Here is a 21,440-nt window from a genome sequence, read left to right as displayed (position 1 = left end):
TGCGCATGCGCACGTGTGGGAGGGGTGGGGGGGGGTGTGTTCAACATCAGTGAGGGCCCCTGGAGGTATGGAGAGGCAGTAGGGGTCTTACTGAAGAGGCCAGTAGGAGACTGGACTGCTTTCATTGATAAACCATCCATTGTAGTTTAGGAAAAAAAATTAGCATCCAGTCATGCAGCTTTCATAGATGTTGATATTTCCCCAAGTGCTATTATAAATTTACTCAGTGTCAAAAGCTACAATTATCTCTGAATTCACAATTTGACTGAAAATTTAAAGAGACCATTAAAGGATATGTTGACTTTGATATGGGGTATGAATAGAAGTTTGTTTTTGTAAGGGATTAATCATTTGAGGTGATTTAAAATCTTTGGGTCCCACTGGCAGCGAGAAGCTTGGCAGGTGGGGGATCTTAATTTGCATGAGTACAAAATCAGTTTCCCAATGGTGGGATCACCTTTTGGAATAAGGCTCTGAGAACTTTAAAGACAGGTTAAAGGCAGGTTGAGCTTCCCAGGAACAATGTTGTGTAGCCGTTTTGCATGCATTAGCATGTCATATATGCTCAGGCCACCTTGCCAGAATTAAGTTCCCTCTCCAACCTTAATTCCCCAACATGGAGAAATTAAAACAATAACATTTATGACTGCATGCAAGTGGCATGTACTCAGTGAGCTTAACTTCTTCCAGGACTTTGAAGTGAGTAGCTGCTGTCCTGGCCTTCTTGGACATCGCTCACAATCTCAGCCTCTTGATTCAGATCGGGGTGCCGGTAATTCAAGCTTTTCATTGCTTCACTCTTTGGCTTGAAGGCTTCCAAATCATCCTCCACTCCAGAGTCCGCTCCGAGGAGAAGAATGAAACATGCTCAACTTCCTTCTTCCAAAAGGTCCATACAGAGAGCTTGTGATCAGCAACCTGAAGAAAGAAGATGACTGAGTAAAGTCTTTGCAGTCTGACATTCTGAGGATCTGCAAGTCCTCCTATGCCAGATTGTATGACCTGAAGCCAACCGATAACACAACCTCCCAGTCCTTCTGTCATCTATCACAGAGGTCTTAGACAATAGCAAGTGGGAGAGCCTGGACAAACAGCTATCTCTGGATGAGATGACAAAGGCAGTCAAGTCCTTTGAGATAAGTAAAACTCCTGGAAGTGACAGTTTAATAGCTGAGTTATATTTGGCCCTGTGGGAGTAGATCAGTAAGAAGTCTCATAACACCAGGTTAAAGTCCAACAAGTTTATTTGGTAGCAAACGCCACTAGCTTTTGGAGTGCTGCTCCTTCGTCAGGTAAGTGTGAGTTCTGTTCACAAACAGGGCATATAAAGAAACAAACTCAATTTACAAAATAATGGTGTGGAATGCAAGTCTTTACAGGCAATCAAGTTTTGAAGGTACAGATAATGTGAATGGAGAGACCGTTAAGCACAGGTTAAAGAGATGTGTAATGTCTCCAGACAGGACAGTTAGTGAGATTTTGCAAGCCCAGGCAAGTTTTGGGGGTTACAGATAGTGTGACATGAACCCAAGATCCCGGTTGAGGCAGTTCTCAGGTATGCAGAACTTGGCTGTCAGTCTCTGCTCAGTGACTCTGCGTTGTTGTGTGTTGTGTAGGCTTCCTTAGAGAACGCTTACCCAAAGCTCAGAGACTGAATGCCTGTGACCGCTGAAGTGTTCCCCAACAGGAAGAGAACAGTCTTGCTGGTGATTGTGAAGTGGTCCATTGTCATAACATCTGCATGGTCTCCCCACGTAGCATGCCTTGGGACATCCTTTCCTGCAGCGTATCAGGTAGACAAACGTTGGCCGAGTTGCAAGAGTATGTACCATGTATCTGGTGGATGGTGTTCTCATGCGAGATGATGGCATCCATGTCGATGATCCAATGCATCTTGCAGACGTTGCTGTGGCAGGGTTGTGTGGTGACGTGGTCACTGTTCTCCTGAAGGCTGGGTAGTTTGCTGCGGACAATGGTCTGTTCGAGGTTGTGCGGTTGTTTGAAGGCAATAAGTGGGGTGTGTGGATGGCCTTGGTGAGATATTCGTCTTCATCAATAACATGTTGAAGGCTCCGGAGATTCGCTGTAGAAAAGGATGATGTCCCGAGGCATGGTACATTGGGGAGACCATGCAGACATGACAACAACGGATGAATGAACACCGCTCGACCATCACCATGCAAAAGTGTTCTCTTCCTGTTGGGGAACACTTCATCGGTCATGGGCATTCGGCCTCTGATCTTTGGGTAAGCGTTCTCCAAGGCGGCCTTCACAACACACAACAATGCAGAGTCGCTGAGCAGAGACTGGTAGCCAAGTTCTGCATGCATGAGGGTGGCCTCAACTGGGATCTTGGGTTCATATCACGCTATATGTAACCCCCACAACTTGCCTGGGCTTGCAAAATTTCACAAAGTGTCCTGTCTGGAGACAATACACATCTCTTTAACCTGTGCTTAACGCTCTCTCCACTCACATTGTCTGTACCTTTAAGACTTGATTACCTGTAAAGACTTACATTCCAATCATTATTTTGTAAATTGAGTTTGCGTCTTTATATGCCCTGTTTGTGAACAGAACTCCCACTTACCTGACAAAGGAGCAGCACTCCGAAAGCTAATGGCTTTTGCTACCAAATAAACCCATTGGACTTTAACCTGATGTTGTGAGACTTCTTACTGTGTTTACCCCAGTCCAATGCCAGCATCTCCACAAAATGACTAGATCAGCACAAACTTGCTGGAATTGTATGAAAGTATGCTCCTGGCCAGGAGCATGCCAGAATCCATGAGGAAAGGCATCATTACCTCATCTACAAACAAAAAGGGAAAAAGGGAGAAATTAGAAATTGGCGACCCATTTCATTGTTGAATGTAGACTATGAAATTCTGTCCCAAGATCATCGCCAATCAGATCCATCTACCCTGGAGTTGGTGATCCACCCTGACAATACTTGTGTTGTATCCAGCAGGAAGATCTCTGAAAGCCTCAAGCTACTCAGAGAAACGATTGCCTACATGCAGGACAGGAGGGTGGACACTTGCCTCATCAGCCTGGACCGGGAGAAAGTGTTTGACAGAATATTACATGATGGATGTGCTCTCTAAAATGGAGTTTGGGGAGGAATCCACAATTGGCTCCAACTGCTCTACATAAACATCAATAGCGCAGTTTCAATCAACGGGTGGGAATCAAAAAGCTTTCAGATCAAATTTGGTGTCAGGCTGAGCTACCCTCCCTCCTCTGCCCTGTTTTTATATTTGTGTGGATCTATCGGGAAGGATCCAGGCATAAGTGGAGTGACGATCTGAGGCAGTGGAGACACGTTGGTCAAAGCCTCTCTGTACATGGATGATGTCACCATCTTCTGCTCAAATTAATTCTTGGTTGATGTCATGGCACAGGTCTGGCCCATATCCTGATCCTGCGCTGCAGTAGTCACCTGAGCCATCTTCAAATTCATTTGGAGACTCAAGATAGATTGTGTCCTGAGGAATATCATGCACAAATCTCTGGATAAGGGAGAAACAAATGTATCCAACGCTGTCTCATCCTTGGCCACCTTTATGTGCAGCTGCATCAAGCTATGCGTAGATCCACAGTATGCAAACACCAATGCTGGAATTCTACCTCCATGCCTACCATGGAATCAGAGTGGGTGAGGGGGCGAACAACAGAAATGTCTGTTAGCGCGCGAGTGAGGCCATAAAATCCCACCCAAGTGTCACTACGTACTGAGGTTCTACCTATCCCCGCTGTTTCAAAGGACAGTTCTGGCCACGGTGTATTTGCACTGTGCTGTACCACCTGTCCCTTGTGCAAAAATATATTCAGAAAAACACCTTTGACTAGAAGGTGATCAAGCAGTGGTCTGTATGTAGTGTCTTTGTTACCCTGAAGGAAAAGGAGATGGTGGGTCCTGTCAGTTGGTTCCTTGAACAGACTGTCAGAGTTATTTGGCAGAATGTCTCATCACCAGAACTTTCAAATAAGCAGTAAGACCTAGCTTGGCTGGTGGCGAGAAGGGCACTCCCCATGAGGTCCTTCATGCATGCCCCAAGTCTCTATGTGATTGCGCACCTCCCCTGTAGTGGCTGTGGGGGAAAAGAGATGGTCACACACCTCCTTATGGATCATGCCTTTGCAAAAAAGGTCTGGAGAGAAATGCAGTGGTATTTGTTGAATTTCGTCCCAAGCGGTTCTGTGATGTAGTACTCTGCTTTATGGGCTGTTCCCAGGAGTGCACACTGAGATAAATATCAGCTGTGACATGGTGACACAGCGGTTAGCACTGCTGCCTCACAGTTCCATGGTCCTGGGTTCAATTCCAGCATTGTGTGACACTCTGTGTGGAGTTTGCACATTCTCCCTGTGTCTGTGTGGGTTTCCTCTGGGTGCTCTGGTTTCTTCACCTGAAGAAGAGGGAAACCCCTCGAAAGCTAGTGAGTTTACTATCAAATAAATCGGTTGGACTAAAACCTGGTGTTGTCAGACTTTTTACTGTGTTCTTCCTAGAGTCCAGAGATGTGCAGGGATAGATGGCTTGGCCATGCTAAGTTGCCCCTTAGTGGCCCAAGATGTGAAGGTTAGATTGGTTAACCATGATAAATGTGTGGGGTTACAGAGATCGAGTAGGGAGGAGGAACGGATAGAAGTTTATTAGTCACAAGTAAGGCTTACATTAACACTGCAGTGAAATTACTGTGAAATTCCCTTAGTCGCACACTCTGGCGCCTATTCGGGCCAATGCACCTAATCGATACTGAGTCAGAGAGTTGGTGCAGGCTTGATAGGTCGAATGGCCTCTTCTGCACTTTAGGGATTCTATGATTCTATGCTACTGAAGAGTCATCAACTCAGTGAAAGACAGATTTTGGCCTGCTCGAAGATTGTTGATCTTCCTGTGCAAAGAATTGCCCTTGACTGAGTGCTGCAGACTGGCACATTCCTAGGTCCAGGACTACATGCTGAGGGATGCACTCAAATTGGGGCAGCTGCCACCACTGTGTAAGGCCTTTTAGCCAATGTTCACTGAGGGGGCTAGTAAACAGGTAAAACCCCTCAGACTGTGTGTATATTTCCCACTGTGTGTAACTTTATTGAAGCAACATAGAGTGCAACATGACCAATGTTTATAATTTGTAATGATTTTGGACTTCATAATGAAAACATTGAAGTATATGTAATGTTCTCAATCTGAATTCAAGGTGAATTTTGATCTCAGGAGAAAATGTAAATTTCATCAGATTTTACTGTTACAATAATAATGTTTTGTGAAGCATTTTTCAGATTTTATATGAATGAAGTATATTATTGGGAGAAGAAAGGTCTTCTTGACTTTTTGGCTAAGACCAAGCATCAGATCATGCCCAAGATGGGGTGCAATACCTTCTCTTGTCAGCTTGGATCTTGTATGTCTCTATTGTGAGGATCATGAATTGGATTCAGTTTGAATTTGGTTTTTGGAGCAAGCAAGGAAATGGATTGAGGGCTTGCTCTGTCCACTCTGAGCATTGGCTTTGTGACTTTAAGAATGCAGTAAACATTCTTTTAAAAAGTTGTGCGAAGATTGCACATTGGTGGCAGGCTGAAGGTAGGAGGGGCATGAAGGGGGGCTGTCTACAGAAAGAAGACAAACTGTCTGGTGAAGGGAGATGGACTGTCTGGCGCAAAGAGGGAGGCTGTCTGCAGAAGGAAGACAGACTATCTGGTGAAACAAGTTGGACTTTCTGAGGCATGGAGAGAGGTTGACCAGAGAAGGAAGACAAACTATCTGGTGAAGGAAGACAGACTGGTGAAGAAACACACCGTCTAGGGCATAGAATGAGGCTGTCTGGAGAAGGAAGACGGATTGGTGAAGAAAGATAAAATTGTCTAGTGAAGGAAGACAGACCATCTGGGGCACAGGGAAAGGCTTTCTGGTGAAGGAAGACAGATTGACTGGGGCACAGAGGGATGCTGTCTGGAGAAGGGAGACAGAGGCTGGATTTCTCCCAAAAAAATTCGAAGTGTCGAATTTATGTGAAAACTGGAGTAATTCACGATTTTTTCAGCAGGAGTTCAGAGAAGAATCTCCCACACTCTGCACTGCAGAGGCCATGAGCGTAAATATCATTATATTTCAGGGGGTTGGACCTATCCTTGCTGGAGAGGCTGAAATTAGTGTACTGAGCGGGCCACTGCGCATGTGCTGATCTGTCAGTGTTGAGATTGGTGCACGTGAAGCAGCCCCGCACTGCTGGCCTCCTGAATGCTGGCAGCTCAATCATTGGCCAGCCCCGCGAACCCTGCAACGCCGGCTCTCCAGCCACTCCTAACCATTCCCGGGACAGCCTTGAGCCCCCCATCAATTCCTTCCCCCCAATAGTAATCCCCCTGCAGCTGCCCCCCCCCCAGCAGGCTGACTGCCCCCCAACCAGCTGACCCCCTTCCCACCCACCCCAATTGCTGCCCACCCTCCTTCCCCCACCAATCCTTATGCAGAGTGGCAATAGGAACCCCTACCGATCACCCCCAGGCCCTGCTCCTAGCAGACCCCATCCCATCAGGCACTATCCCCATATGCCCTGCCCTCTTGGCACTGCCCAACGCCCAATGGGCAGTGTCAAGGTAGCACTTTGCCACTTGCACAGTGCCAGGGGGCACTGGCCTGCACCTCCCACGTGCCAATGCCCAGGGAGCACCGCCTTCCCGTGGCCCAATCCCTGGGGGACCCCGATTGCCCCCTTCACTCGAGGTCGGGCCGCCAGTTCCCCGAAAATGAGGAGTTACTTTAAACCCTGCTGGAGTGAAATATTCCCAGTTGGGGGCGCAGGGGATGCTAGCAGGCTCAGAAACTTCAGTACCAAGTCCGCTAGTAGCATTTAAATGATATTAGAGTGATGATTTAAATACTCACCCTGCCAATTTCCGGCTTGGAGCAAACACTACCGGAAGTCTGGCACTGTGAGATGCTATTGTGGCGGGAACATGTGTGAATCCAGTGCATCACCTGCCGTAGAATTCTCCCAGCCCGCTGTGCTAAAACAAATAATGCAACAGGATGGGAGAATTGCCCGCAGACTGTCTGGGTTAGGGAGGGAAGCAGCAAGGAAATGCAAGGGTGATTGGATGGAGGGAAGAAACTTGACTGTTGGATTTGGCTGTCCTGTGATTAGATGGTAGAGGGAGTTTCTGGGCAGGGATGGTGATAGAGGGATGAGTCTAGAAGAGCTGGTTGATGCTGTTGATGGAGGGATCCTGGGGGGTTGAACTCAAGGTATTTGGCACTGGAAGGAACACCACTATGGGATGGGGGAGCATGATGTGATAAGGTAGCAAGCCCAGTGTGATAGTTTGGTCGCTGAAGGTTTCTTGGCAGGACAAGTACTCATGGAAATGGACAAACAGGTGGTTTAGATAATGGGAAGGGTCAGGGTGAGAATGGGCAGGCAATGAGGAGAGAGAATGCATGTGGACAATGATGGCTATAGGTGCAAAAATAATGGGGGAAATTCAAGGTTGATAGAGAGGCTAGAAATGGTTTTGTTGGATGAGACAAGGGTGATGGTCAGAGGTTGGTGAGTTATGGGAGGAGGGTCGGAGTTGGTGGAGTGAGTTTTGAGTGTCACATGCAACATTTTTGGATTCTTAGCTATGCAAAGTTATCATCCTAAAGCTGGTGTGTGACATCTTGGTGTTGGCAAAATCTAGAGTTCCTGGTTTGCACTGAGTGAATAGCTTTCTGGATGTCCTGTAAATATAGCATCCGGACCTTCAACCCATGAGTTAATGGTAGGGAGGGTGATTTCCTGTTCGCTCCCACCATGAGATTTGGCAAGGTCCTCATGGATATATATATATAATGAGCTGAACAGCTCAAGATTGTACCTGGTCAACCGACCAGCTGTACAGCGGGAATCACTCCTACCTCTATGCCTGCCACCAAATCTAGACACAGTTAGAAGTCTCACAACACCAGGTTAGAGCCCAACAAGTTTATTTGATAGTAAACCCACAAGCTTTCGGAATGCTGTTCCTTCGTCAGGTGAGTGGAAGGTTCTGATCAGAAAAGGGATATGGTCAGAACCTTCCACTCACCTGACGACGGAACAGTGTTCCAAAAGCTTGTGGGTTTACTATCAAATAAACTTGTTGGACTTTAACCTGGTGTTGTGAGACTTCTTACTCTGTTTACCCCAGTCCAACACTGGCATCTCCATATCATGACTATCAAAGCTAGACTCCAGAACAGAAGCCTTTGAGTTGGTTTCGTGAATAGGAGCTTTTTTATGCTATCAAATGTGCATGAATGAGAGCTGTACTAGATTGTTAGAAGTTTATTTTTTATCTCTATGTGGTTCCTATGGTATGCCCATGGTAATACTGGGTGGGTGCAGTGGCTTGTGATATGAGGAGGCATGGGGATGGGTGAGATTTATGTTAAAATGGGTGGCTTGAGTGTATGAGGGGGCATATGGGTTGGTAAGGGAATGTTGGCATGGAGAGCTATGACAGTATGAGGGGCCATTGGAATGTGTGGGGTGCAAGTTGTCATGGAGGTGGCATGGGTTTGGATGGGGTGGCATGGGAAGTACAAGGGGGTATGGGGGTTAGATGGGGTATGAGAGGTGAGGGTTAGTGGGCTTAACCGTCTAAATCAACTGGACAAAGTCTCAGAGAACCAGGAAACCTTATTAACCAGTTCACCTTGGCACTTGTCCGCCCCATGTCACCTAGAACCTTCTTCCAAAGTCGGCAGGACCAACACAATCCTGTCCCCGTCTTCCTGGAGTTGGGTCACATAGGCTCTATTAAATTGAGGTGGGTCTGCCAAGTCAGATAATTTCTTGACTCCAGCTACCTGCCTCAGTAGTGAAAATTTAGTCCTTGCAATTGTTTGGGAGCGGAGCAGGCATAGAGCTGGGTGGCATGGAGGTAAATGCCTGTTTCCTAAAAGCGTTATTAAAAAGCATTATTACATCCAACCCAATCATATTATAATCATATGACATCATAATTTAAATAGGGGTTTAATCCATTTGAAAATATCCTTTAACCCAAAAAGTTCAAGAACCATTGCCCTTAGCCTTCATTAGACTGTGCAATGTGAGGACATCTCGAATATGAGTCAGTCATATCCAGGACTGTGCCGTCTGATTTCAGCTACATCCTCTTACAAAGAAGTATACTTTGGATGTAGTGTAGGGATTTTCTACTCACTCTCTCAGACCTTGTAGCAGCAATCCTATAAAAATAACTTTCTTTTCATCAACAGTTTGATCATAGGCACAGTGTCTGCTCAAGAGATTGGATGCCAGGAATGGTGGAAGGTGCTGCTGAAAGCCACTCGTTCCCCTTGCTGCTGAACTCTGCTACATCTGGCTTCCTGTGACCAGACCTTGTGAAAGCCATCCCTCACCTCCCCCTTCAAATTACTTACCTGTGGCCTGGGTTACTCTACAATCTAGTCCTTCCTACAGCCTTCCCTGTGACACTGCTGAGCACAAGAGTTACCAGCCTCTAATTGGTAGGTGGAACTTCTGCACCTGGGGTCTTGATTCCATAGGAAGGCCCGCTGCTGTCCTCACCGCTGTCTGATTGGTATGTGGTTTGGTGAGCCTTCCCAAAGAGAAGCAATGCAGGTCTCTCACCCCCTCTCCAGCCAGCAAACAAGCCCACTGATGACTCAACAAGATTCTGTCCAGGAGCCGCAGTTGCAATTTTAAAATTATATATTTTGTCCTTATTGTATTATGTATTCTGATCTCCACATTTATAATGGAAAGTACCTATCAAATTTCTCACCCTGTAATTACATCCTGCTAGTAGTGGGGGAGGAGGGGAGAAATTGGTGTGTAAACAGATAGGACAGGGAGAAAAGGAGATAATAAGATAGAACAGGGGGGAGGGTGGAGACTAAAGAAGTAGACCAGCAGCTTGGTTTGGAGAAGCATGAAGGGAGATGGATGGGCAAAGCAGGAAGGATGTTGGACAGAGAGACGAGAGAGTGTTTGAGAGGCAGCAGAAGAGTGAAGAGAAGGAAAGGCGATAGGGTTTGAGAAGGGGAAAGAGTGAAGAAATAGATTGTTAAGAGGAGAAAGGAGGAGATGGGTAGGAGGGAGAAGGAAAGGCAGAGGGTCTGATTCTCCCAAAAAAATTCTAAGTGCTGAATTTGCAGGAAAAATGGTGTAAATCATGATTGTTTTATCAGTGCAAATTCAGACTCAAATCTCCCACACTCTGTGCATTGCAGAGGTCACAATCGGGAATATAATTAAAAACTCAGGAGGCGGGGCCTATCCATGCCAGAGTTTGACAGTTCCGGAACTCTGTGCATGCACAGTGGCCCTGATCTGTCAGCCTCCCGTTTGCTGGCCAGCTCGATCTTTCCAGGCCAGCCCTCACACTGCCCTGTCCCAGATCGCCCCGATCTCCAGCATACGCCTCCCAGCAGTGACATTCACCCCCACACTCCTACCCTGGCAGACCCACCACGGGAGGAAGACCCTTCGCCCTGGGAGGCAGATCCTCTGGCAGACCACCCCACCCCTGCCCCAGTCTGCCCCAATCACTGACCTCCCTCCAGCACTGATTGATCCCCATACAGAGTGGCAGAAGGACCCCCCTAGCTCTACTGATCATCCCTAAGCCCTGCCCACAATAGGCCCTGTTCCTAGGCACTGCCCGATGCCTAGTGGGCAGTGCCAAGGTCCCCCTGGGCATGGACACTTGACCCTTGGGCAGTAACGGGGGACAGGCTGGCACTGCCTGAGTGCCCATACCCAAAGGGCACCACCCCCCCACCCAACCTCCTGGGGTGCCCTGATTGCCCCCCTTCACTCCAGTGGGATCTCCCGCTAGTTCCCCGAACATGGAGAGCTACTCTAAACCATGTTGGAGTGAAATACTCCTGATGGGGTGGAAGACGCTATCAGACCCGGAGAATTCAATCCCGGGCCTGATAATCACTTTTAAATTATATTAAAAATAGATTGAAATGACTTACCTGGTCTTCCTGCCATTTTCCAGTGTGGTCATGTCTGCGCCTGCTCTGTGATGGTGGGAGATGCACATGTGCACATCCTGTGAAATGGCCGACATGCGCATCTCCCAACTTGATGCACCAAAAAACTGTCAGGATGTGAGAATCAGGCCCAGAAGGTGGGGAACGGGGAAAGTGTGGAGCAGAAGAAAACAAAAGGGAGAGCAAAGGTAGGAAGATGAAGGGAAGAAAAACAAAAGGCTTACATTTATATAGCGCCTTTCATGACTTCACAATTTTCCTGTGCACTTTACAACTAATGAAGTGCGGTCACTGTTGTCATGTAGAAAATGTTGCAGCTCCACATATAGCAACAAAATAAATTAACTGTTCTGAGTTTGGTGTAAAATCATTGACCAGGATACCAGGAGAGTTCCCTTGTTGTTCTTTGAATAGTTCAGTGGAATATTTTATATCCACCTATGAGAGCAAAAGTGGAAACATCTTTCCATGGAGGCAATTCTCTGGCCCCACTCACTCAGACACAAATCAGGTTATGACCAGAAAATCATGCAAGAGAACCATAATGCAATCTGCACCAGGGAGAACTCATTTTAAGATGCACTCTGGCGGGCAATGTAATCTGGTTCATGCCCAGCGAGGATATGAACTAGATTAGCATATTTAAATCATGATTAATATATTCACAATTGGCTTTAAGCCAAATTTCCCAGGCCTCTTCAATACTTCCATCCATCAGTGCAATGTGAAACTGGCGGAAATCACTACTGGTCTCCAGAAATGGAAACCAGTAGTGATTCCCACCGGCTTCAGAGCAGAGACCAGACGTGATGACTGTGCCATGGAACTTGGAGGCTATTGTAACTCCTGAGTGATCAAGAACAGGCTTAGAAGTGACTGGGCATTGCCCCAGCACCCTGGCACCATCTTGGCACTGTAAGTTTGGCACTGCTAGGGTGCCAAATTGTACTGCCGTGGGGCAGGTCATGAAAGGGTTGGAGCTTGAAGGAAGTGTCAGAAGAGGCAGAATCTGAGAAGGTGCCAGCAGGGGCAGAGCTTTAGGCGACCCCATAGTGGGTTATTACTCACTTGGCAGAGGGGGGCCTGATGCCAGCGATTGGGGGAGCCGATGCCCTGATGCCAGCAAGGATGGACCAGAGCGGGTCTTAGTCATCCTGATACCTGCACGAAGTGAGGAGGCTGATCCAATCTTTTTACTGATGGTGGAGAGGTTGCTCCTTCATGTTAAGGGTGGGGGTGTTCCCCATGTCGGTGGGGGAATCGCGATTTCCAAGAGCAGGGTGTGGGGAGGGATCTTGAAGTTCAAAAGATTTCTGAGGAGCCAGTCTTGCTGTAGTCTTCTGGTCTTACATATCCCTTTCATGGTGTAGATCACTCCAACCTCCAAAACAGTGTCTAAGTGTGGGTAGATTGCGATTCAAATCATACCAAGCCACCCAGCAGGAATCACATCCTGGCCAAGACCACCGTTAGAAGATGTTTGGGAGAACTGTGCCATAGATCTACCTTATTAAGCCTGCTCACAATATTAAAAATGTTTATAAGTTCACCCCTCAATCTCTGTTTCCTATAACAGTCCCAGCCTGTCATTTATTTTTCCGATCGCTGCAACCTTTCCATTCTGGTATCATCTTTGTAAATCTTTTTTGCACCTTCTCCAATGCTTCTGATGTATTATGAATGATTGTGTTCATCTGGAACTTGAGCGTTAAATTTTCTACAATTTTTCCATAAAGTCAATTTTCTCTTGTCTTTGCTCCTAAATGTAACATTACTGGAGACTAAGTGGATGGTGCAAGAAGTTGTCCTGTCTAACAAACAAGTGAGCTTCAATGGGCCTTAATGTCTTTTCTCTCCCTTCTGTTTGAATACTAGGTACAGAGTTTTCCTGAGGCTTTATATCAGAGACAGAACTGAGTACACTTGTCAGTGAGACAATTTACTACCATCCCATATTTGAACAGATTCTGGGCAATGAATAAATGTAAACACGAGGCAATTGTATTTAGTGGAGATCATCCTGATCTGATCTGAAAATGATCTCTAACAGCTTGTAGTATAAACGCAGCTTAGGTTCGATGTTTGCTTACACATTTATGTTGTAGCAGATAGCACGCTTGTACTTTTTTTTGTTGGGGCCACGTAGCTTGTTCAAGGGGTCACCCATCTGTGTGGAAAGAGTGTGGGGAACTGGCAGTGAGGTGAACATTGTGGCATGCGCTGTTACCTTGGGTATTTGTGGGTGGGCTGAAAGAAGTAACAAGTATGTGTTGAGGAAAAGAAGTATTAAAAACAGAACAGGTCAGCAAGGTTGATAGCTTTGACAAGGAGCCACCAGTCTATGACAAGCTCATGGAAGCAATGGCAGTCAGTCTTTCCCTGAACAGAACAAATGAATGATGGAATTGGAAATGAAGCACAACAAGCTTTCTGTTGTCATCTGACAGATGACAAGACTCTGACTCAGATCTATATTTCAAATGAATTACAAAGACTATCATTGGTAAGATATGCTGCACTTTCCTTAACATGCCACGCAAGTGCACACTACTTAATGAATTACCTGAGTTAGTAGCTATTAGGGAGAAAAGATTTGACAGTGTGCCAAAACTTTTGTGATTGTTTATCTTTAAGCAAGTAACTTAGAAACAGGTTGTTTCTAAGATTCTGGCTTAGTTTTCTAAAGTAGTAAATCAAGATCATCATGTTTTTCTCAAGTGTTTTTAATTTTCACCAGTGTTATTCTATTGAAGTGACAAGGTGTGAAAGCTGTGCTGGTATGCAATCTCTGGTTTGTTACTGACTGCACAACTAAGTCAGTAACAGAGGTAAATTTAATGGAGTCACTATCCATTTGTTCTGTCATTGATTTCTCACTTTTTCTGCTTAGATGTAAAATGTTTGTGCATCCTTTGCTCTTGCTATCTCACTGGCCTGACAGAACAGCTGTCCATTTAATTTAGTTATTAAGTGGTTAGATGGCAAGTGTTTTGCTCACAATATGCCACTTGAGAGAAATATAATGGAGGGAATTCATTATCAAGAGGAGTTATGGCAAAGATGATGTTTAGGCTGTTGATTGGGACATATAGAAGTGTGGTTCTTCAGGAACTGCATTTAAGTTTCAAACAATGCAATCTCTACTTGTAAATATTGAACTTAAATGAAACTGTGTTTAGTTTAGCACTTTTTTTGTTAAGAGTTTATACTTCATTTAAGCACTGTTGATTGAATTCTAACAACAATACAACAAGTTAGACATATAATAACTGTTGTTCATTGTAAATCCAGATGATTTTGATATAAATATATTTTGGAATAGGTTAACATTTTTCTTATTATATGCTGAAGCAAAACCTTTGCAATTGGAGTGGTGCCACAGTTGGGAAAATAAAGAAATGGTGGTCAACTGTACTTCAGTAGGCAAATACCAAATCAAGAAAAAACACAGGATAATAGATAGCTTCTGACATGATGCAAAGCACATAATTGGATCAAAAAGATTTGAAATGAAATGAAATTGGAATAGATGATAACCCTTTTATTCAAGCAGAGTATTATGTTAGTTTTATTGAATATGTTTTGTTTGTTTATATAGTCTTGTAAAGTCGAATCAGACACTCTGTATAAGTAGATGTCTGTGTTTATACTTTGTATTATAGATAGCACCTTTGCCATACTGGCCTTGTCAATGTGACACCGCTGCTCTTTGTACTATGTCCTGAATGGACAATGCTGAGTTAAACTGTTTGCTTGCACTACTATGATTAAGGAATGGAGGATACAACAGAGCTCTATGCCTGCATGTTAAAACACTTATTCACCCATGTGAAATACATTTGATGCTGTTTTCTGTGTTGCCGCTCTGTGTTCTGATTAAAAGGAAGAGCTGGCAGCACAGCCTGTTGATTAGTCAGCTATTTTAAATGACAGTGACAAAATGGCAGTGCAGGATGCTGTAGAAGATTAAAAAGAGAATATTACGTGAGCAATAGCATGGCTGAAAAACTCAGCTGCAGGTGGGATCTTATCCTGCCCAATACTAAATGTTGTATGCAGATCAGCATTCAGGACCAGTAAGAATGCTAATCTCCACTCACTCTAATGGTATCTAGCCAAAAAACAGACACAAGACCAATTGGACAGTCATTCGAGTTGGTCTGTTTCAGCTGTGAGTGTTGCATTAGTCACTTTTTATGAGAATGCTTTTTGTTTTTCTATTAGTGAAAATACTTCCTTTATGGCAACAAAAAGAGCTTCAGTTTCTTCAACTCTGTGCAGTGCATACTTTGCTATGAAAGTACCCTCATCATCTCCAAAGAGCGATGTTTCCATTTGAAAGTATTAACAAAGACAATTAACCAGGAAGTACTGGGTAGTAACTGAAATTTTCATAAAGTCATAGTAAGTTGTTTATACTATTTCAAGGCAAATACTTGAGCAAAATTGGTGCCGTTTTCATCACATTAATCAAGTCTGTGTAAGTTATAAGTCACTATGAAACTCTTCTGAAACAAGACATGAACATTAAGAATAAAATAAATGACAAGATTGGAAGAGGATTGTGGAAACATTTATTATGCATGATTTAAAATTTTACTCATGGCTATGGCATTTTAGTGTATTTGACCTCATGTCACTTAGTGCTGTGTTCTTTGTAGATTGCTTTATCACCGTGTATGCCTTTATCATATTTTTTAAGCTAAAGATGAAACAGTTGACTGTTAAAAATCATAGCTTTTTCCTTGACCCAGTGTGCACAAATGAAACGTTGGCCAAATTATTAGCATATCATGTGAAATGAATAGTCTCACACAGCGATTTTTGCCAAATAGGCATTTCAGTAACAAGAGGCAAAGCATCTGCTTAAAATATGCAACATTAGAATTTAATTTCACCACCGAGATGCTTTTGTGTGGTTAGGGTTGCCGCAGAGTACATGAGCATAGCGTTACGTGTCGGCAGGTGCATGCCACCAAATTACTGCTTTTAATTTGCATATTCATCTGCTAAGAAGCATGTCATTATCATATCAAAGGGATACTGAGCAACATCTAGCTTCAAGAGATGTGGCATAGTTTCAATTTGAGCAATTAATGCAAGATGAGGACACTCTCTGTGTCATGTCTCCCAGGGCTAGCGGCAGTCAAGCTTATTGTTGGATGCCAGTAGGACAGAGGCACCAGTTGGCAGGGAAGGGGTGGTCTGTATGATAAGCTGGAACAAATATCAAAAGCCAGGCTGGATAAAATGCATTTCAGTTTTTAGAAAAATCGGATTATCAAGATGATCATTGCAGCACAATTCTTGGGTACATCTCTGTTAGTATTTCTCTATTGGTGCAATAGTTACCTTTATGGTGATTTTCTTCCTGTTTTCACAATTCTTCAAAATTTGTTTTGCAGGCACTGAATGAAGAAGGGGATATTTAATAGATCACATTTACAAATTACTAAAAGTAGCAATACATGTTAATAAGGCGATAAAAAAGGGCAACTAAACACCAGAGGAATAGAATTGAAAAGCACGGAGGGCAATTTAAACTAGTACAGAACCTTGGTTACTATACACTTAGAGTACCACACACAGTTTTGATTTCCATGTGTGAAAACTATAGAGACGCTGGTGAAAATGCAAAAGTAATTCAAAGGGATGATATTCAGAACTGAGAGGATACACCTATCAAAATAGACTCAATGCCTGGAGAACATTGCTGCAGAAAAGGGGAGGCTCAGAGGTGACCCAATTGAGGTATTTAAGGGTATGAATGGATTTGATAAAATCGACATAAAGAAAATGTTTTTGTTTGTGGAAGCTTTCAAAATTAGAGGTTTTAAATATAAGATAGTCAGTAATAAATCCAATCAAAAATTTAGAAGAACCATCATTGCCCAGAAATAGTTAGAATATGGAACTTGCTACCACAATAAGTAATTGAGGCAAAGAGCATAGATGCATTTAAGGGGAAGCTAGATAAAATCCATGGGGGAGGAAGGAGCAGAAGGATATACCGATCAAATGTGATGAAGACGGATGGGTGAAGGCTTATGTAGAACACAAACACCAACATGGACTAGTTGAGGTGAATGGCCCACTTCTACACTGTAGATTCAGTGCAACTTGATGTTTAAAAAAGTAAATATTAAAAGATTGATTCTACTGGCTGGTGAATTGGTAAACAGGAGGCATGTATTAGACACAGCAACTTGTATTTGCGTAGCATGCAATAAAACATCCCAAAGGCACTCACAGCAGCATTATCAAATAGGATTTGATACCAAGATGCACAAGAGATAGGAGAACAGGTGACCAAAAGCTTGGTCATGGAAAGAGATTTTAAGATGCAGCTTCAAGAATGAAAGGAGATTGAGATTCAGAGAGGTTTAGGAAGGAAATTCCAAAGTTTAAGGCAGAGGAAACACAAGTGCTACTGCTGGAGCAATGAAAATCAGGAACATGCAAGAGTCCATAATTGGAGTAATGTAGTGAGACTGAAGGACTTGGGATTATTACTATCAGGGGGGATGTCAGATGATATGGAGTTGGATTTTCCATCATAACAGCAGAAAGTTTGCAGTGAAAGAGCATAAGGCAACAGCACAGACTTGCGAAATGTTCTTTCAGAGGTAGAGGGCCCAACATTGACCTGTTTTAGACCTGGACATGCTTTGTGTTTTAGCATAGATTTTTTCTGCAGACTTTCAGGACAATTTTAATTTGGGTTCTGCCTGTTCTGGTGCTGACACATGAGTTTTCCAACCTTCTTTTCTTCCTTTTATGGGATATGGGTGTTAGGCCAGCATTTATTTCCAAATCCTAGTTGCCCTTCAGAAAGTGGTGTTGTGCTGCCTTCCTAAACGCTGCAGTCCCTGAGGTGTAGGTAAACCACAGTGCTGTTCAGGAGGGAACTCTAATATTTTTACCCAGTGACAGTGGAGGAACGGTGATATATTTCCAAGTCAGAATGATGAGTGACTTGGAGGGCAGCTTCCAGGTGGTGGCATTCCCAGGTATCTACTGCCCTTCTCCTCTAGATGGAAGTGGGCATGGATTTGGAGGATGCTGCCGAAGGAATTTTAATGAGTTCCTGCAGTGCATCTTGTAGATGGTACACGCTGCTGCCGTTGTTCGTCGGTAGTGGAAGGATTGAATGTTTGTGCAAGGAGTAGCAATTAAACAGACTGCTTTATCCTGGATGTTGTTGAGCTTTTTGAGGACCAGTGGAGCCGCACTCATTCAAGCAAGTGGAAAGTATTCCATTACATTCCTGACTTATGCCTTGCAGTTGGTGGTAGGTTTTGGGGGCAGTGGGGGGTTGAGGGTGAGTTATTCACCACAAGATTCCTTTGGCCTGCTGTGATAGCCACAGTACTAGTTGGTCCAGTTCAGTTTCTGACCAATAGTACCCCCAGGATATTGATAGTTAAGTATTCAGCAATGGTAATGCCATTGAATGTCAAGGGATGATGGTCAGATCCTCTCTTGTTGGAGATGATCATTGCCTGGCATCTGTGTAGTGTGAATGTTATTTGCCTTTTGTCAGCCCAAGCCTGGATATTGTCTATTTAGACATGGACTGCTTCAGTATCTGAGGAGTTGCGAATGGTGCTGAATATTGTGCAGTCATTTCCATTTCTGACCTTATGATGAAAGGGTGGTCATTGATGAAGCAGCTGAAGATGGTTGGACCAAGGACACAATCCTGAGGAACACCTGCACTGATGTCCTGGAGCTGAGATGATTGACCTCCAACCATCACAATCATCTTTCTTTATGTCAGGTATAACTCCAACCAGCAGAGAGTTTTTCCCCGATTCCCATTAACTCCAGTTTTGCTTGGGCTCCTGGATGAAATGCTCAGTCAAATGCTGTCTGATGTCAAGAGTCAGTGCTCTCACTTCACCTCTGGCATTCAGCTCTGTTGTCCATGTTTGAACCAAGGATGTATGAGGTCAGAAGCTGACTGATCCTGGTGGAACCCACACTGAGCATCCATGAGTAGGTTATTGCTGAGTAAGTGCTGCTTGATTGCACTGTTAATGATCCCTTCCATTACTTTGCTAATGATTGAGAATAGACTGAAGGGGAGGTAATTGGCTGGCTTAGATTTATCCTGTTTCTTGTGTACAGGATATACCTGGACAATTTTCTACATTGCCAAGTAGATACCAGTTTTGTAGCTGTATTGGTATGGCAAGCTCTGATGTGCAAGTCTTCAGTACTATTGTTGGAATATTGTCAGGCCCATAGCCTTTGCAGTATCCAGTGTCTTCAAGCATGTCTTGAGATCACGTGAAGTGAAGTAAATTGGCTGAAGACCTGCATCTGTGATGCTGGAGACCTTTGGAAGAGGCTGAGATGGATCATCCACTTGGCACTTCTGGCTGAAGATTGTTGCAAATGCTTTAGCCTTATCTTTTGCACAGGTGTGCTGGACTCTTCCAGCATTGAGAATTGGGATATTTGTGGAACTTCCTCCTCCACCATTCATGGCTGGATGTGGCAACATTGCAGAGCTTAGATCTGATCAATTGGTTGTGGAATTGCTTAGCTCTGTCTATTACTTGCTGCTATTGTTGTTTGGCACGCAAGTAATCCTATGTTGTAGCTTAGCAGTCTCTCTTAACAATAGATGCCCCAATCAGGGTCCACCCTGCATAACTTTTCAGCTCAAATCTCAAAAAACAATCAGCGAAGTAATTGGAGGTCCTGTCCCATAGTCCTCATCCAGGGGCAAACCTGCCCAACAGGATAATCATGACAGTATTCACAAAGCATTATGAGAAAATGGAATGTTTTACCAGAAGTCACTGATGAGATAAATTTTACGGGCCCAGTTTTAACCCTGTGCAAATGGATTTCGAGTGAGTAAAATGTCAATTTATGTTTTTGAAAAGTGAGTTGGATAAAAATTGTAAAAGACGAATATAAAAGGATTTAGGGAAAAGACAGAATGGGAATATAGTAGAGAGGTCTGGTTGAAAAGCTAATACTGGTACAACGCAGTAGACCAAATTCCTGTACTGTAATTCCATGAATACACAATGGTGTCTTTTGATTTGGCATTTTTTTTATATAAAATGGTAGTGCTAGAGCTTTATTGGAGATATTTTCTTTCCAGATTTATGTTTTACCTCTCAGTCCCTTGCTTCTTCTGTACTGGTATGTGGAGTTGTTTTCCCACTGTTCAGACATAGTGTAACTCTATCTCGTTAGTTACACAGGCCCATTGTCGAAACTGACAGATGGCCAGTGCCAGCCCTCAGTATATGCATGCTTGCCATTCTATTGTACTGAAATGAGGGATGCGGGTAGGAGCAACTAAATGAACAAGATATGTGTTCTTGTTCTTTCCTCATTCAATGGTGTGAGGCCAATAATGAAAGGGAAAAATCTCCCACACTGCTCACTTGAAGGTTTGATCATCCAACAGATTACCTTCCTTCTAAGAAAAAGTTATTCTTGAACCATCATGTAGCAAACTTTTATTAGTCAATATTTTTAGTAGTGGAAGCTTTATTTTTACATGGAAATTAACTATGAATGTGGACCACACACATGCAATTTCTTATTTCACTGCAGATTTAGTTACAGATAAGTTAAATCTGAAGTTATTTCATTCCTATTCTTGCATTTATCTTAGGTAAGTTCTCCCCAAAGAGCAACTGGACTTGCAGAAAGGTTGATTTAATTTATAAGCCTTACCAGTGTTTTGTTACTTCCAGGGCACAATGATGAAGGATAGAACCAGAATCCCTATGGTGCAGAAAGAGGTCATTTAGCCCAGCAGGTCTGCACCAACTCTTGAAAGAACATCTTACCCAGGGCCATCCTCTGCCCTATCCTTCTAACGCCACACATTTACCATGGCTAATCTACCTAACCTAGACATCTTTGGACACTATGGGGCAACTTAGTATGGACAATGCATCTAACTTAGACTGTGGGAGGACTAGAACAGCCGGAGGAAAACTACAGAGGCACGGGGAAAGCAGATAGAAGCATAACTAAATTCATCTAGGCATTGGCCTTCTTTCAGGGAAGAGAAAATGGATTAAATACCATGGAGGAGTTTTCTCAAAAAAACCTGGTGTAGAATGGGCAGGACGGTAGCACAGTGGTTAGCACTGCTGCTTCACAGCTCCAGGGACCTGGGTTCGATTCCCGGCTTGGGCCACTGTCTGTGTGGAGTCTGCACATTCTCCTTGTGTCTGCATGGGTTTCCTCCAGGTGCTCCGGTTTCCTCCCACAGTCCAAAGATGTGTGGGTTAGGTTGATTGGCCATGCTAAAATTGCCCCTTAGTGTCCTGGGATGTGTAGGTTACAGGGATTAGGGGGTAAATGTGTAGGGATAGGGGGATTGGGCCCGGGTGGGATTGTGGTCGGTGCAGACTCGATGGGCCGAAGGGCCTGTTTCTGCACTCTAGGGTTCTAT

Source organism: Carcharhinus amblyrhynchos, chromosome 3 (genome assembly GCF_965287045.1).
Source record: "Carcharhinus amblyrhynchos chromosome 3, sCarAmb.v2.hapA, whole genome shotgun sequence".
Classification (NCBI taxonomy): domain Eukaryota; kingdom Metazoa; phylum Chordata; class Chondrichthyes; order Carcharhiniformes; family Carcharhinidae; genus Carcharhinus; species Carcharhinus amblyrhynchos.
This window is presented reverse-complemented; position numbering follows the sequence as displayed.